This window comes from Vombatus ursinus, unplaced genomic scaffold (assembly GCF_900497805.2).
Source record: "Vombatus ursinus unplaced genomic scaffold, bare-nosed wombat genome assembly UNPS02006874.1, whole genome shotgun sequence".
In the NCBI taxonomy this organism is placed as follows: domain Eukaryota; kingdom Metazoa; phylum Chordata; class Mammalia; order Diprotodontia; family Vombatidae; genus Vombatus; species Vombatus ursinus.
In genome coordinates, this window is record NW_020946652.1 from 9,798,657 (window position 1) to 9,812,344 (window position 13,688).

The 13,688-nt window shown below is 43.0% G+C and overlaps 1 long non-coding RNA gene across 4 annotated transcripts; it reads right to left on the reverse strand.

Annotated features, from left to right (window-relative positions):
• Nucleotides 1–10,183: 10,183 nt before the first annotated feature.
• On the reverse strand, nucleotides 10,184–12,503 carry LOC114033339. Of its 4 annotated transcripts, none has more exons than XR_003567967.1 (5): nucleotides 12,408–12,503; nucleotides 11,870–12,038; nucleotides 11,055–11,717; nucleotides 10,832–10,876; nucleotides 10,184–10,647 (listed from the first exon to the last, which is right to left on the reverse strand). It is a non-coding gene; the product is annotated as an uncharacterized LOC114033339 (long non-coding RNA). The 4 variants fall into 4 exon arrangements; XR_003567966.1 differs by having other exon boundaries at nucleotides 11,870–12,074; XR_003567965.1 differs by having other exon boundaries at nucleotides 11,055–11,164; nucleotides 11,613–11,717; nucleotides 11,870–12,502.
• Between the last annotated feature and the right edge of the window lie 1,185 nt (nucleotides 12,504–13,688).

The window sequence follows — 13,688 nt, forward strand, 5'->3', positions numbered from 1 at the left end:
CAAGTCTGTTATATGGCGAATCAGTTCCTCAGAGCAGGGGTTGCACTTACCTTGGACAAGACTTAGAGTTGGTCTGCCCCAGGAGTACCCAGTTTAGCTCAGAGTGATTCTGCTAGGGGGTAGAGGAAGAAGAGAGGGATTCTCCACAAGTTCTAGAGCATTCTCTCTGTCTCTCCGGGTCTCAGTTATGCCTGAAAGGAATTCTCATCCTCAGAGAAAAGAGGAAAAGGGGGCCAATTCAATTTGAAAAGAATTATTAAATATTTTCCAGATATCAAGCAGCATGGCATGGTTCACAGAAAGCATGAGATTCACATGCTGCTGACTGACATTTACCAGCTGTACACTCAATGCAGCTTCTGAGGCCACGATGCAGCCATGCAAGGATCGGTTCTGTGCTGCTTGTGCTAATTTTGGCCTGACAATTAGCACCCAGAAAACACACGTGCTCCACCAGCCAGCATCACACCATCCTAAGTGGAACCATGGGTTACAGCAAATGGAGAAGTTTTGAATACTGTGGATAAGTTCACTTACATTGGCAATGTACTTTCCAGGCACATACATTATTGATAATGAGGTTAACACACGCATTGCCAGAGCTAGCTCAGTGTTTGGGAGGCTCCAAAGGAAAGTGCGGGAGAGAAGAGGTATTATGCTGACTGCCAAACTAAAGGTCTACAGAGCCTTGTGCTGACCTCATTGTTGTATGCCTATGAAACCTGAACATCTGCCAGCACCATGCCAGGAAACGGAATCACTTCCATTTGAATTGTCTTAGGAAGATTCTGAAGATCACCTGGCAGGACAAGATACCAGACACTGAGGTCCTCTCTCGAACTAAACTGCCAAGCATTCAAACTCTACTGCAGAGGGCTCAGCTAATAGGGGCTGGCCACATGGTGCAAACACCAAAGGTACCATTGCCTAAAAGACTGTTTTATGGCAAACACTTACATGGTGGTCAGAAGGCTAGCGTTCACGTGGTGGCCCCAGAAGAAGCAATGCAAGGACACTCTCAAGGTCTCTCTGAAGAACTTTGGAATTCATTGCATGGTATGGGAGACGCTGGCACAGGAACGCCCTGCATGGTGTGCCCTCCTCAGAGAAGGTGCTGTGCTCTATGAGCAAAGCAGAACCCAAGCACCTCAAAAGAAACAAGATGTGCAGATTTAGAGAATCCAACCCAAGTGTTCACATGGATATTTGTGCCCGACCTGTGATAGAGCATTCTAAGCTTGTATTAATGTAATCTGCCACAGCCAGACACATTGTAACTTGACTGTAACATAGAGACATCATTCTGGTCCTCCTTGATAATGGACAACAACCAATCACAGGCAAGTCACTTAGCCTCTCTAAGCCTCAGTTTTCTCCTCTGTCAAATGGGTATACTACCCATCATAGGTGCATGACAGGGTTACGGTGAAAGTCAGATGAGATCATATATGAAGTGCTTTAACACATAAATGTCATTATTGTTATTATTACCCTTTGCCTTCAAAAAGGACTGCCATTTTGGGAAGAGACAACTGCCTTACCAAAGGGACCAAGTTTTAGTTCCCCCTTCTGTAGAAGTTCGCTTCTCCTTCTAACGATCTCTCTTGCTTGTGTGTGTTCACTGATAGCCCTGCTGTTCATGCCTTGGGAGTGATAGTAAGTCATATTCCCAGGAATTCTAGATAAGTTAGGGTCTATCTCAGCATTGTTAGCAAATCCATTGCAGCCCTTTGCTTGGCCTGGATAAAATATGTCAGAGCCACGTTTCCATCTGGAAAATGAGACAGTATTTTCAATGGCCCTGGAAAGCCAAAGCCTGATTACATATTGACTTACGATATCAAAGAAGATGATAAAAGTTGGAGCCTTTTAGGTTTACCTCCTTCCAGGAAGGACAATGTCTAGTGGGTCCAAAGGTTCTGGAATTCCTCTAAAATTCTGGGCTGGAGTTGCAGCACACACATGCTTGCCCCCAAGAACTCCAATGGATTCTGTGCATCTCTCTGCCTGCCCAAGGGAAAAGGGAGTTGGAGACTGGGCCTCCGTCCATAGATTCTTTGGCTGAGGGCCAGAGTCATTGTCAGCTTGATCAACCAAAGCAGTTAAAACAATTAAAACACTTTGGGAGTGTGGACATTGCCTTATTCTGCAACAGCAAAGATTATATCCAAATCACTCCAAAATCTTTGCTGAGTATTTTGCTTTTCATTATTATGTGGGTGTATGTCTCTTTTGTATGTGTCTTATTGGCCATTAGGTGGCCCTAGTGCTACACCTGGAGTCAGGAAGCTCTGAGTTTCAATCTGACCTTGGACACTTAGCAGCTGTGTGACCCTGGCAAAATACTTAAACTCCATTTGCCTCAGGTCCTTCAACTTTAAAATTGGCATCATAAGAGCACTTACCTCACAGGGTTGTTGTAAAGATCAAAAGAGATAATATTTGTAAATCACTTAGCACAGTGTTTGACACACAGTAGGTACTTCATAAATGCTTGTTCTTTCCCACTCACCATTTTGTCCACACCTGTAATTTCAGTCTTACAGCAAACTCTCAGTATGGAAACTCCCTTCCCCTATACCAATCAGTCACTTGCCTATGTCTTACAGCCTTAGAGAAGAGTGAGAGAGCTGTCTCTCTAAGATGTTAGGTGCCTGGTCATGACCACACAGAAACCCTGTGGCAAACATGGTCTTCCTGATTCCTGGATCAGTTCCAAAGTCAAAGACAGAAAGACCATGGGATCACAGACCTGGCTCTGAAAGAGCTCTTGAAATCATCTGGTCCAACTCCATTATTCTTTATGCATCTAAGGTACACCATCTTTAATGATGAAAAGAAAAGCTTTTGTGTGAAGAGATTTATATTATCAAAAGATGTAAGATATTTCTAGTTATGAATAAACATTATGATTCCCAATACTAGTAGAAAAAAGAACTGTGTTTTAATAAACACTGCTAAAATATGTGTATGAAGAAATGCAGCTTTCAGGTGAGATTTGGACAGTTGTGCAAAGAAAGTGATTGGAAGACCCTGATTTCTTTGTCAATAAGGTGGAATGATGGATAGCCTTGTATGAGCTGACGCAGACTGAAGTGAGCAGGACCAGGAGGATGGTTTATGTAATATCAACAACCGTGTAAAGTCAACAGCTTTGAAAGACTTAAAAATTCTAATGAATACAGTTCCCAACCAGGCTTCCAGAAGACTCATGATGAAACACGCTACTTCCTTCCTGATTAGCAGATGTGTGTCGACATATATACATATATGTATATGAAATTATATATGTACATATAGAAATGCAAGGTGTTCCAGAAAGACTGAGATATTTTGGACACCACATCTATCTATATCTATCAATCGTCTGTCTCTCAGTCTGTATATATCTATATAGCTATGTATAATGTGTATATATACAAGTATGTGTACATATGTATGTATGCATATATCATGATATGCATCTCTCTGTTTTATGCCTCAACCAATGTTTATTCTCAGAGGGTCATTGAATAGAGTTACTTCTAATGTAATAACTTCCAAGGAATCTTAAATAATCTTGATATATGAATGGGACAAACCTTAATGTAAAAGAACCTGCAAGGCAGTGTCAAATGCTTTCCTTTTCCTTACTCAATAAACAATAAGCACAGTGAAATCTTATATTTTCTGCTTCTTTCTATCAATTATAAAATAGTAAAAATGTGGTCCACTGTTGAATATCACTTGCAAAAGAATTCCAGCCCTCCTACTGCTGTCATGAAAAATGCCCCAATTCATAGATAACATTGCAACATATAGAGAGGGTTATTTTTAGAAGCAATAAGGTCCAAGATTTTTTCCATTCCAAGCCCTAACCCTTACTCTGATACCTTGTAAACTGGTCCTTCAGCACCTCTCAAGTTTTTCTCCTCTGTCCCTATACTAGCTGCTCTTCCTGCCTTTGCTCTCTTAAATGGCATTTTTATTTCCTCTAAAAGCATCTCAGAGACTCATATGTGAGGGTCCAATTATGGTGCATCCACTCTCCTTGGTGGAGAAAATAGTTTGTTGTAATTTTTTTTTACAATTCTTTTCTATTTTTCTCCCTTTTTCTATTCCTCTTCCCATTTTCATTCCTGAATGCCTTTGGGATGACTTTGCTTAGTTGACTATTTTGTCAAACTTTTTAAAGACTGGTGTTACCTTCTAATACTTTTTTCTGCTCTATGAGACTAAGTTGCTCATAATCATCTATCATTCTTCTTGGTAAGATTTTATAGAAATATTTATATTATAACCCAGTATTGCCTTTAGCAGCCATCTCTCTCTGTTTAGCATGTAAGTAAAAAGTTTGCTGACTAAGATGCTTTCTGGGCTCTTTTAATCACCTTGTAGCAGCTTATTCACATTGGTTAGCTTTTAGATGAAGTTATTGTAGTCAACTTTGATGTCATTTCTGTTTTCCATTTCCAATTTTTATTTTTAGCAGTTTGCTTAAATAATTTGGGGTTAAATCTTAATCAAATGCCATATCTTTTCACATATTACTCTTTTTTCTTGTTGTTTATTATAAATTACGATGCTCTGTCTGTCTCATTCAATCCACACAACCCTGAGAGGTAGATGCTATAATTCTCCCCATTTTACAGTTGAAGAAATTGAGGCAGACAGAAGTGAAGTGATTTGTCACATAGCTAGCAAGTGACTGAGGCTGGATTTGAACTCAGGTCTTCCTGATTTCAGGCCCAGTGCTCCATAAATTGCACCATCTAAACTGCTAGGTTGTGAAAGTCCTTAAATGCTAATTTGCAAAAACTGCAATAGCATTATGAGAAGGCACTTATTGAAAGCTTCAACAGATGACACATAAATGAGTTAAGATGCACTGATCTAGGTTATAGATGGGACAGCAATAGAAGTGGTCAGGAAACATGTCATTAGGTAAATGTAGGTGTATTAATTGCTAGTCAAGTTAACAATGCCAGTATCACCCTATTGGCCAAATCCTTTTAGATAAAATATATCAGCATTTAATATACATAACTATGAATCTTTTAGATCATAACAATACTGAGAGCTAAGACTTGTTTCCTTGTATCAGAATAATGAGGGAAATACAACTGTATCTTAGGGGCCCTTAGGCACTTTCCATATGTGTGTGTGTATGTATACACACATGCATATATATGCATATATATATGTATGGGAGACAATAACTACTAACCAATCAACCAATTCATTGAGAAATATTCTTAATAGCTTATTATATGCCAGTCACTGTCCTAGGTGCTGGGGACAGAAAGGCTCACATGGAACAGCCCCTGCCTTGAAGGCACTTTCATCCTGCCAAGGTATATACAGGATCAGTTTTCTGTCACTGCATTTGATCAGAGCACTGCTGTTTTTACTTTGTGTTATTATGAACTTGACAAACATGGTCTTTCCCTATACAAAGAACAGAAAAATGGATTGTACGTGGAATCGATTTTCATATGATGAATTTGTATAGAATTAAATACCATAGTTCCCAAACTGACCTGTTTTCTCTGTAAACTTCTTTCTGCCTTCTTCTCCGTATTCTATGTGCTTCTTTGATGATGTTTTCTTTCTTTTCTTTTTTTATGTCACTCTCACCACCAGCTCCCAAATTGCCCCATTCCCCAAACACAAACCCCTTATAACAAAGAAGTAAATGACAACCGATGCACTGACTTGCTCAGTCTAACCTGTACATCTCATTCTGTATCTGTAGTCCATCCTCTCTCTTTCCCAAGGTGGAAAATCATTGTTGGTCTTTGGGAATTGTGAGTGGTCATTGCATTGATCTGAATTTTAAAGACTTCCAAAATTACATTGTGAATACCCAAATTGACTAGAAAGGACCTGTGAAGGAAGAGGCTATACGCATCCAGAGAAAAACTGGCAAATAGAAATATGTAGAGAATGATTCTACACACACACACACACACACACACACTTGTGTCTAATGGTATCCATCTCTAGGGCTGAGGGAGGGGAAGAAAAAAGAGAATAAAGAAAGTTACATGATAACTTTATTATATATTTAATAGGAATAAAAAAGTTGTACATAATAGATTTGCAGTTTCACGTGGAATCACCTTTTTTTATTCTACTTTGTTATGAAAATGCTTGTTCTATTTCATAAGTTCAAATAAAATGAATAAAAATGACCAAAAAAGCTACAACTGGTTCCTGTCAGCTGCAGGCTGGGCATCAGTGCCTAAGCCAGATGCCAGGCCACAGCTTGGTTGGTGTTGGGTTGTTCAGCTTATCCAGAGCCCAGTTCACTAGGAACACTCTGAGTGAGGAGAAAGGGAGGAGATAACAGGAGAAGGAGGTCATAGGGAAAATAAATGGGACAAAAGGCCTGTTTTTGGTCTTTGCATCCTTTCCAGTGATTCCCTGCCCTATCCTTGGGTCCTTATTCTTCCCAAGGATATTCAGGATCCAGTCCCCTCCTCTTGTTAGGGGTGTGCTTAACAATAACAGCTAGCTGACAGTTCAGGGTCAAGGTTGGGATGAAATGAGGCCCTCACAAACCCTTGAACACAAAGAAAGGAGGTTGACTTTGTCCTAACACAGTGAGGATGTGCACCAAGGACACAGTAACACTCTTCTGGATAGGGCTCCTCTCATCTCCAGGTGGAAACTTCCAGGTGGAAATAAAAACTAGCATTCTATACACACATTTATCAGTTCTTTCTCTGGATGCAGATAGCTTCTTCCTTTATAGGTCCTTTATAGTTAATTTAGGTATTTATAATAGTCAAAATGACTTAGTCATTCAAAATTGTTCTTAAAACAATATTTGTTAGTGTATACCATGTTCTCTTGGTTCTGCTTATTTCCCTCTTCATTATTTCATGCAAATCTTTCCATGTTTTTATCATTTCTTATAGCACAATAGTATTCCAATACAATCTTATACCACAGCTTGTTCAGTCATTCCCCAATTGATAGGCATCCCCATGACTTCCAGTTCTTTGCCAACACAAAGAGAGCTGCTATAAATATTTTAGAACATTTGGTTCTTTCCCTTTTCCCCGAATCATCTTTGGAAATAGAGGCAATAGTGGTATTGCTAGATCAGCGGGTATAGGCAGTTTCATTCAAGATTTGCATAATTCCAGATTGCTCTCCAAAATGGCTGACTCAGTTCACACAATGATGACCCAGTTGTAGCTTGATGGGAGTTAGTCAATACTAGTAGTGGGACTTCTCATTCTCCTTTCCTCACAGGCCCCGCCCATACTCATGGAGCTCCTTCTTTATGGTGGGATGCCAGTTAGTTAAGGACTATGGTGAGGAAGTTACAGAATGGGGGTGGGGGGAGGGATTGTGACAGGGATTAGCCATGAGGGTGGGGTCTTAGAATCCTTCAAAAGACTCTGTGGGTTCCTGTTGAGTTGGAAGAGGGGGTGAAAAATCAGAAGCTTCTGGCAGTGTTGGAACTTTGGCCTGAGACTAGAAATGAAATTTGGACTATTATAGATATCAGGTTTTAGGTATGGTTTGACAGAAGTGATGGGAGAAGCAGAAGATTTGCACTTCAAGAAAGGGGAAAGGGGAAGGGAAGAAGCATTTATGAAGCACCTACTATGTGCCCGGTGCTCTACATAGATTATTTCATTTGATCCTCACAATAACACTTGGAGGTAGGTTGTTGATGAGGGTGGAATGCTCCCTACTAACTCAGAGTCAGTTTTGCTTAAAACTTTTATTTTTCTCTTGGAAGGAAAGGAGCTATTTGGTGGAGAGGGAGGGGTCATTGATAAATGAATCTTATCAAAAATAAAATGTATTAACAAAATATTTTTAAAACTACAAATGTACAACATGTTTGAAAAATATGAATTCCCTTTAGTGGAATTAAAACATTTTAAAACCAGAAAACCTGGGAGGATTTATGAATGAATAAAAAATAAAGTGAGCAGAACCCAAGACAATGCTTTTTATACCGCAAAACTGTAAGTGCAGCAGAAATCAGAATCACAGAATCTGAGAGCTGTTTGGGCCCTCAGAGGTCAGCTAGTCTAACCAGTGATGTCAAATTCAAATAGAAATTTGTTATTGTTATTTAGTCATTTTCAGTCATGTCCAAAACTTTGTGACCCAGTTGGGGTTTTCTTGCCAAAGATACTGGAGTGGTTTGCCATTTCCAGTTCATTTGACAGATGAGAACTGAGGGAACTGAGGCAAACAGGGTGAAGTGACTTGCCCAGGGTCACACAGCTAGTAAGTGTCTGAGACCAGATTTGAACACAGGAAGATGAGTCTTCCTGACTCCAGGTCCTGCATCCTATGCACAGCAGGGCCCCCTAGCGGCCCCAAAATAGAAATGGGAGCCACATATCTGTCCTTAAGGATCACTGCAGGCCACACACACTAACTTAGTTTTAAAATGAAATGTCATCTGCTTTATTATATTTTCATGTCTTTGTTAAATATCTCCCAACTACTCTTTAACCTGGTTCCAAAGCATTCCAGCACACTTCAGCCAGGCAGCAGGCTGTGCATTTGTCCCCTCTGGTCAAACCTACACCTGCATGGAATCCACACTCTAACAAAGCCCATAGGATTTGGTCATTCAGTCCCTCCAAGGCCGGATCTCCTGGAGCAGCCTCTTCTGATTGTGGACACCTGTAATGGTTAAGAGGGGGATTTGGAAAGCTGGACTCAGGGTCACAGAGTTTGGAGATCAGGGTCAGAAAAGCAACTCCAGTTCTATGAGAAATGTTTTACATTCCAATGAACTAATTACTCATCAGAGATATAAAAGCAGTATTTTTCTCCTGCTCCTTGTAAGCCATGTGGGGACAGGAAGTCTTGTGAGAAAGTCCTCCATATACAACCCTCCACAACTGGATGACAAAGGCAAGAGGAAGCTTCTGGGCTCAAAGAAGACGGCTCCACTCCCTTGAACCTCTTTCCCTAGTTCAACCCCAGGGTCCCCAAATCATGTCTGGCCAAGGGATAAGATGGCTTATAGCCCAGGGGAGATTGCCCACCCACTTATTATCACAAAATCCCCAGCCTTCTTGGGAAAAGAACAGAGGCTCAGAGAGAGGCCTCGAACCTTCCGGGACAAAAACTATGTCCCAGCTACTCCGTGTGGTATGAGCAACAAATGCCCAACATGACCCAGGATCTGACCTGACATATTTGTAGCAAATGTTTTCTCTTAGTTACTGCCTAATTACTGCCAGCTAGGAGACGGTAGGACCTAAGTCTCTGCTACTTCCACCACTGTGTGTCTGCCTTCCTTAGATCAATTATGACGGTAATGGAAACTTCCACACCAGGAATTTTAGAACAAGGGAGCAAAACTTGGATGGCCTCTGTTGAGGAAAAACAATTATCTGATGCTGAGCTGAGATGGTGATTATAAGATGGGAGAGAAATATAATTTAAAAATTCATCTTTTTGGCAAGAAATACTAGGGCAGAACAAAAGAGGGAAAGGCAAATGTTCCCAGCAGAGTGGATCATTCCAAAGGGGAAAGGAGAGCGGGGGAGGAAGGAAGTTATAGGTGGAGATGAATCAACTGGCTCTACCCATGTACAGAGTCAGGATTCCAGGGAGTAGAGAAGGGGCAGGAGCTTCTTTCTATTTAGAATCTGGATATTCTCTCCTTCAATAACTCCAAAGGGAAACCCTTCCCTTCCTCAGAGGAAAAGAAGAGCCCCTACTCTGGGACAGTCTAAAAAGGGGACCAGGAGGTCACCCAGTACAGTGACCATCACCAACAGAGATGGAGCCCCACAGTCCTGGAATGGGCCCAGAGCAGAGGCCACAGAAGCCCTTAGGGAGGCCCATGCAATCAAAGAAAAGCAGGGACACACACACAAGGGGTGCAGCAAAATGGCAACAAAATAGATAGAACTGGAACTCCCTGAAAGTCCATGCTGAGGGGCGACCTGTGGGTCAGGGACCAAACAGCCTTTTTGTGCATTTTTCCAGTTATGGGAGGAGTACACAGCCTGGGCTCTGTCTGAAGCCTTGGAACAAGTCTGAATATAACATGTCCATGAGTGCACCCAAGCAGTGCAAAGCAAAGACAAACGTCTGCACCCTCAATATGTACCATATACCGGCCGTCCCCCAGGCTCCTTCCCCTCTTGGCCCCAGCCCCCACCTGCAATCACAGACTCAGTAGAGCAAATAAAAGGATTCTCAGACATCTCCAAACTTTCACTTATTTTCCCTTCATATGGCCAGAACATCTCCACGCTGTCAGCCTGTCCCCCAAATCCCATGACCCAAATGTGCAGCTCAGTTGAGATTGTGGAGAAAAGCTGAAGTTTCAAGAACAATGATTCATTAGGCTGTTTGTGCAGTCAGAAAATAATCCCAGAGGTCAGTGCAATGTCAAATGTGAAGGAGGGCTCACTCCCAAAGCCCTCTGGCCCTCACTGTTGGTTGTTTCCCTTCAGAGTGAGATAGGCAGAAAGAAAGAAGGTGGGGATGGGGGGCCTTAGAGAGCAGGGTGAGGGCCTAATGATGCTTCCCTGGGCTTGGGCCAGTAGAGTCCAGGGAGGATCCCAGGGGCCAGTGCCGGGGAAAGAAGCCAGAGGTCCACAGGAACGACACAGGGACTGGAGGCTTGTTTTCTTCCTCAGGCCCATACCAGGCAATTCTCTCAAGCTGAAGAAGGAAAGACAGATTCAGGGAGATCCTCCAAGTCCCCTCTGGCCTCCAGCCTCTCATCATTCTGAAGGGCCTGCCTCATCACCCATCCAGTCCTCAGCCCAACCTCTCACAGACCCTCCTCTTTGCTTGGCCCCCTTTACCCCAGCCCCTCTCTCCTTCCAGGCCCCCAGAGTCTCACCTTTGGCTGGGAGAGAGACATCTGACCCCTGTGCACTGTCATTGTCTGGAGACAAAGGAGGGAAATGACCCAGTCAGGGACATACATTCCAGAACCAGGGTATGGAAGGGAAGGGGACACCAAGAAAAGGGCTAAGCCTCTCCTCTGCCTTCTCATTGCCCAGGTCCCAAAGATACCCTGGGCTAGGCCTTCCTTCTCCCTTCCACGTCAACCCTTCACTTACCTGCAGCTGGAACAGAGACCCCTCCTTTTCCACTTGGAAAACAAAAAAATTTCCAGTGAGGAATCCATGAGAGGAGACCACACCAAGGTCTCAGAAGTTCACTGGTTTGCCTTGGAGACACAACAAATTACAACTGGGACTGCACCCCCATCTCCCACTCCAGTCCAGCCCCTGGATCCAAGAGGAAGAGAGAAAAGGGACCCCCCAAATAGGCCACTTCCCCACCTCCAGGCCAGCCTCCAGGGGTTCCCAAGGCTGGTCTGCAGCCCCCAGCTGGGAGACACCCAGACCCTCTGGCAGAGATCCCCACATCCATTTCTGATCTGAGTCTGAAGCACATTCCCCACTAGGCCAGCCTGTTATACCCCTACCAGGCATCCTCAAGATAAACCGTTTCTAGTTGAGGATTTTGTTCATCTAGAGTCTTAGGGCCCATGTGAGAGTCCCTTAGATGGGAAAGAGAAGACTTGGGGACAGAAAGACAAGCTGAGGGTCAGGGGAAGCCAGGATCTCCATGGGTCCAGGGCCCTAAGGACCCTAACCCACAGTCCTGCCTACCTGAAGCCTTCTTCCTCTAGATCACAACTCCAGCAATGACTGAAATGAGGATGAGGACAGCACCAATGCCCCCCACAATGAGCTAGGCGGATGAGGACTGTAGCTCTAAGATGGAAAAGGAAAGTGAGAGGCCCTGATCCCTCTGGAGCCTGAGATTGACTAACCTCTCCCCCACCTCCCCCCAGTAAATCCACCTCCCTCTGGTCTTTTGGAGTGTGGGGGATGGCCTTTTCCCAGCCCCTCCTCACTGTCCTTACCCCACTTCAGGGTGAGGGGCTCAGGCAGTCCCTTGTGCTGAACTCAGCAGGTACATTTCCCTTTGTGGCCCAAGGTCACTCCCACACCTGCCCACTTCTGGAAGGTCCTGTGGCCTGCAGGCCTGGTCTCAGTGAATTCCATGTCCTGGAGCTGTTCCTCCCCATCTCTCTGCCAAGTCAGGGAGATGTGCACAGGGTAGAAGTCCTGGGCCCGGCACCGCATGGTCAACCAAACTAAGGGGCAGACAGCAAGACACTCTCCCCACCACCCCCAACCAAAGCCCTGCTAAGGGACGGCAGGCTACCGGTTCCCGCGTGTCACACACACACACACACACACACACGCATATTCACGACTTCTTCCTTTCAGCACCACCTTGACTTCACCTGAGATTAAGGAGCTGGTTCCCTGGAAACTCACCCTGGGCTGGTGTTGGAGGAGCTTTCTGTAGCCAAAGCCCATTCCACCCACACGTCTACCCCTGGATGCTGTGTTGTCCAATCTCCAGAGGGCCGCTTAATACTATTTCCTACTTACCTGCCTAGGTCTTTGTCAGGGGCAGGATCCCCAGCAAAAAGAGAGAGCTCACGTAACATTCCGTGGTCCACAGGCAAAGAAGCACAAGATCACTGAAACCTGTTCACACTGGGTTTAGAGAGTGACGAATCTCTAACTTCTGGTTGGTTTCACAGAGGCTCTGCCAGCCAATAGCAAATGGAAGAAAAAAACATCATTGGTGACTGGACAGAATGGGCACGCACAGGTTGAGGGACCAAAAGTAAAACTGACACGGAAGAAATCCCCAGCTTTATAGACCTTAGCTGGTTCTCTGTTAGTCACAGAACAGCCTCAAATTCTTTTTTTTTTTAATTAATTTATTTTGATTTATCAACAATCACTTCCATAAGCTTTTGAGTTTAAAATTTTTTCTTTCCCTCCATCCCACCCTCGCTCCCCAAGATGGCGTGCAGTCTGATATAGGCTCTACATATACATTCCTATTAAACATATTTTCACATTAGTGATGCTGTGTAAGGAAGAATTGGAACCAATAGGAGGAACCACCAGAAAGAGGAAAGAAAATTCAACAGAAGAAAAAAAATAGCAAATAGTATGCTTCGATCTGCATTCAAACTCCATAGTTCTTTCTTTGGATGTGGATAGCATTTTCCATCATGAGGCCTTTGGAGATGTCTTAGGTCCTTGTATTGCTGAGAAGGGTTGAGTCTTATCAATATTAGTCATCGAATAATGTGGCTGTTACTGTGTACAACGTTCTCCTGGTTCTGCTTACTTCACTCAGCATCAGACCATAAATGTTCAGGTTTTTCTGAAGTTCACCTGCTCATCATCTCTTATAGCACAATAGTATTCCATTACATTCATATACCACAAGTTGTTCAGCCATTCCTCAATTGATGGGCATCCCCTCAATTTCCAATTCTTGGCCACCACAAAAAGAGCTGCCATAAATATTTTTGTACATGTTCCTACAATATCATAAAAAATGCCCAGCACTCAGTAATTTTTTTATGTTGAAATGAGTTAATTGTATAGGGATTTGATTGTTTAAAGTATTTATTTTTTTCCAAGTCACAGAATATCCCAAATACTTCCTTTGGGGTACTTATGTGATGATTACCAGAGTTGACTCCATTTTTAATAAGTTATATTTTGTTAGTTCTAGAGTAAAATATAGTGACCAATTTAATAACATAAAATACTACTTCTCTCTAAAAATATTACATACTGCTTTTTGAAGCTGTCATAGTACTACAGATATTATGCAATATATTTGCAAGTATTAGACTAAGTACC